The following is a 4715-nucleotide window of genomic DNA, read 5'->3' on the forward strand; positions in this document are numbered from 1 at the left end:
TATTTATTGGGATTTCCAAAACTGTTGCTAATATAACTACATAAAAATAACCCCTAAGTTAAGTGCAAAGGAAGTTCTGGGGGATTGAACTCTATTAAATATTTCAAATTATTATAATTATATTTTGTGCTTGGGAATGAACCCAGAGCCTCTTGTACACTAACTACAGAATCTACAACTGACCTATACCATCATTGCATTATTTAGAAGTGAAAAGAGGGAGCGCTTTTAATGTTTATCATACTCTCTGATACACACTTGTTTTGTCAGGTCATTCAAAGAACTTCTCATATGTTATTTATGAGAACCAACTAGCATGTTGTAATCAATATAGAAGAATGTCAAAAAGATTTAGATCCCTTCAGGTTATACTTTGCAGAAAAACTATCATAGCCTGTGAAAAGAGTGAATGTGAGTAGCTTTCTTACCAAAAAAAATGAAAATTGCTTTTTATCTTCTTTCCTGACAGGGATTTAAAAGAACACATTTTTTTCATTTTATTTTATTTTTTTATTAGCTACACAGGACAGTACAATGATCTTGACAATTCATACATTTGAATCAAATGGGGTATAATTTCTCATTTTTCTGATTGTACAGGTTGCAGAATCACATTGGTCATGCGGTCACCTTTCTACATACAGCAATAATAATGTCTATTTTATTCTGCTGCCCTCCCTAACCCCCCTTCCCCTCACCTCCCCTCCCATCACTTCTCTCTATCCAATCTAATGTGACCCACTTTTTTTTTTCTTTTTCTCCTCACAACATCATACATGTATTCTGTATTACGATGAGGATCTCCTTCCATCTTCCATGCAACTTCCCTTCTCCCTCCTTTTCCATCCCACCTCTCTTCCCTATTTAGTGGTAATCTTCTTCTCATGCTCTTCCTCCCTATCCCAATTTGAGTCACCCCCTTTATATCAGAGAAGACATTCGGCATTTGTTTTTTAAGGATTGGCTAACTTCACTTAGCACAATCTGCTCTAATGCCATCCATTTCCCTGCAAATGCCATGATCTTGTTATTTTTTTAGTGCTGAGTAATATTCCATTGTGTATAAATGCCACATTTTTTTATCCATTCATCTATTGAAGGGCATCTAGGTTGGTTCCACAGTCTAGCTATTGTGAATTGTGCTACTATAAACATTGATGTGGCTGTGTCTCTGTAGTATGTTCTTTTTAGGTCTTTTGGGTATAGTCTGAGAAGGGGAATAGCTGGGTCAAATGGTGGAACCAAAATGGTGGTTCCTTTCCAAGGAATCTCCATACTGCTTTCCAAATTGGCTGCACCAATTTGCAGTCCCACCAGCAATGTATGAGTGTAACTTCCCCCCCCCCGCGCCTGTATCCTCACCAGCACTTATTGTTGTTTGACTTCATAATGGCTGCCATTCTTATTGGAGTGAGATGGTATCTTAGAGTAGTTTTAATTTGCACTTCTCTGACTGCTAGAGATGGTGAGCATTTTTTCATGTATTTGTTGATTGATTGTATATCCTCTTCTGAGAAGTGTCTGTTCAGGTCCTTGACCCATTTGTTGATTGGGTTATTTTTTATTGTTGTTGTTTAACTTTTTGAGTTCTTTGTATACTCTAGAGTTTAGAGCTCTATCTGATGTGTGAGGGGTAAAAATTTGTTCCCAGGATGTAGGCTCCCTATTCACCTCACATATTATTTCTCTTGCTGAGAAAAAAATTTTAGTTTGAATTTGTCCCATTTGTTGATTCTTGGTTTTAACTCTTGTGCTATAGGTGTCTTATTAAGGAATATGGGGCCTGCCCCCATGTGATGAAGATTGGGGCCAACTTTTTCTTCTATTAGACACAGAGTCTCTGGTTTGATTCCTAGCTCCTGGATCCATTTTGAGTTGACTTTTGTGCATGGTGAGAGAAAGGGATTCAATTTCATTTTGTTGCATATGGATTTCCAGTTCTCCCAGCACCATGCTATCCTTTCTCCATTGCATGCTTTTAGCACCTTTGTCTAATATAAGGTAGTTGTAATTTTGTGGATTTGTCTCTGTGTCCTCTATTCTGTACTATTGGTCTACCAGCCTGTTTTGGTGCCAGTACCATGCTGTTTTTGTTACTATTGCTCTGTAGTATAGTTAAAAATCTGGTATCTCGATACCACCAGTTTCACTCTTCCTGCTTAGAATTACTTTAGCTATTCTGGGTCTATTATTTTTCCAGATGAATTTCATGATTGCTTTTTCTATTTCTGCAAGGAATGCCATTGGGATTTTGATGGGAATTGCATTAAATCTGTAAAGTGCTTTTGGTAATATAGCCATTTTAATAATATTAATTCTGCCTATTAAAAGAACACATTATTTAGAAATATAATCATTCACTAGAGTCTGATGATCTGTTCCTGTAAGATTAACACATCTACACAATAGCTGAGCATGAAGTAACCACATGTTCGGTTTGTGAGAGTTGACTCTCATCTGCTGTGATCCATCTTATTTTTATATTAACTATACATGTTCTTTCCTACATACCTTTTATCTTTAAGGCTACCTGAATAAAGTATTACTCTGATTTACAATACTTTGATCAGTCAGGAAGTTTCAGGAGTAATCTCTTGGTACTACTTGCCATAATGAATTTACTTTATAGGTCCTACCAACCAGTATGTATGCTTTTCTATATTATAGGTATTTCCTTCATAATTTTAAAAGTCATACTCCAGAGAAATAACAATGAGATAAGTTTTTAAGATTTGTCAAGTATTTGATAAGGATTTGTAAAGTATTTAACAAAAATTTGTCAATATTTTGTCAAGTCCTAAAAGAGCCCTCCCAACAACGGTTAAGGGCCAGCATCACATGACCATCAATTTCTGTCAATACAAATTAGACACATCACCCTGCTCATCTGATCAATCATTTATTTCCTCCAATGGCAGGAAATTACACATATTAGACCTACCTTATGGTTTGACTTAGCCTCCATCCATCATTTGGTCTTCACATACCCCAGTTTAACATGGGGACTATGGTTGATCTTTACATCTCCCTGTTATTAGGGAGAAATGAAGGCATAATTTCTATATCCAACATTCCTCAAAAAGATTTGGGTGTACCCTTTTCCAAAGTGAATAGTTAATTGGACCCATGGCTACAGATCCTATTGGGCAAAGATTGGGTAGATATGTTTTCTATACTCACAGGGGCTCTGTGGGTTCCATTCTCAAGGATATCCAGGTCCTCATTCAAACAATGGGCTTTGTGTTCAAGAACTAGTTTAGATATCAAAATTGTGTGAGGGATCATGATTTTCTGCTAGGTAACCTATATGAGTCTTTTGCACACATGCTCTTTATTATTTCTGGTTATAGAAGGTGATCAGTATCACAGTCACTCCGCCAAGGGAGCACTACACAGCTCTCTCCCTGCTCTGTGACCCGCCAGCCCGCGCGCTGGCTGTGAGTCCTGGGTGCTCAACTGATCGATGGCGGGACAGAAAAACAGCCCGACCCAGCGTAGACTGGAGCAAAATGATGCTTCAACACCCAGAGCAGGTCTCTGCCTTGGGAGTCAGTGCCTCCGCCATCGTGCCCTGCCTGTCCCCTCCTGGGTTACTGATATTTGAGGATTTTGCTAACCTGACAAACACCCTTTGTCAAGGAAGAGTTGAGGTTTGCCATCCAGAACAGGCACCTCTGCCATTGGATGTCCTCTGCACTGAAGTCAGTCATGATCAGCGACAGACCACTGGAGATGTCAGTCACAAAAGCTGAGGTAGCTCCTGAGGATGATGAAAGGAAAAAGAGGCAGTGGGAAAGAAATAAGATCACAGCCACCAAGTGCCAAAACAAGCAAAAGGAAAAGATGGAGTGCCTGCAGTCAGAGAAGCTGGAAAGTCTGAATGCCGAACTAAAGGCCCAAATTGAGGAGCTGAAGAATGAGAAGTAGTATTTGATATACATGCTCAACCTGTGTCAGTCCATGTGTATTGTCTGGGCTCAGAATGGGCAGACTCCAGAAGATGAGAGAAACCTCTTTATCCAACAGATAAAAGAAGGAACACTAAACAGCAACTGGGGAGTCCTCATCAAATACTCCTTTCCCATCTAAAGCCCTGATGCCATTGGAAAACCGACTACCTGTGCACCTCTAGAATCCCAGCAGCTGAGAACCACTGAGGCAGGAGGGCCCATGGTGAGTGATTCTACTGGGCCTTCCCACTCTGCTGCAGAATGAACTTTAGACCAGCGGGCAAGAGCATCCTTTGCTTCAGCTCCAGGATTTAGGCCTTCACATAGTGGCTGTTCTTAGATGTTCCAGATGGCCCCTGATTAGGGTCCTGTCTGCTTTCATGTAGGTTCTACAAGAACCAGGATGCCCACCATTAGGATTCAAGCAAAATTATCTGTACCTTGGGGGGATGGAATGGCACATCTCCTCCACTTCAGCTGCCGCTGTTGCTCATAGGAGACATGGAGTGAGAACAACACTTATTGAAGTTGTACAATGGCCAGGGTTGTGCTTTTTAGAGCATATGCTGTTTATCCTGGGATTACTGTGTGCAAGGCATTCGTTTCAAAACTAGGTATTATGTTCTTTTGATGTTTGTTTCATACAACACTGATGTGTAACTTTTCCGTGGTTTTCCTCAGATCTGGTTTCTAAGAGTCTGGAGGGTCCATCTCCATGGGCAGTATCTTACAAAAATGTTTGGGTCCCCAGAAGAGCTTTCCAGC

General features: G+C 40.0%; 1 pseudogene; it reads left to right on the forward strand.

Moving 5' to 3' along the window:
- The first annotated feature begins 3509 nt into the window (after positions 1–3509).
- LOC113179379 (cyclic AMP-dependent transcription factor ATF-3 pseudogene) lies at positions 3510–4089 on the forward strand (annotated as a pseudogene).
- The last annotated feature ends 626 nt before the right edge of the window (positions 4090–4715 follow it).

Source organism: Urocitellus parryii, chromosome 2 (genome assembly GCF_045843805.1).
Source record: "Urocitellus parryii isolate mUroPar1 chromosome 2, mUroPar1.hap1, whole genome shotgun sequence".
Taxonomy (NCBI): domain Eukaryota; kingdom Metazoa; phylum Chordata; class Mammalia; order Rodentia; family Sciuridae; genus Urocitellus; species Urocitellus parryii.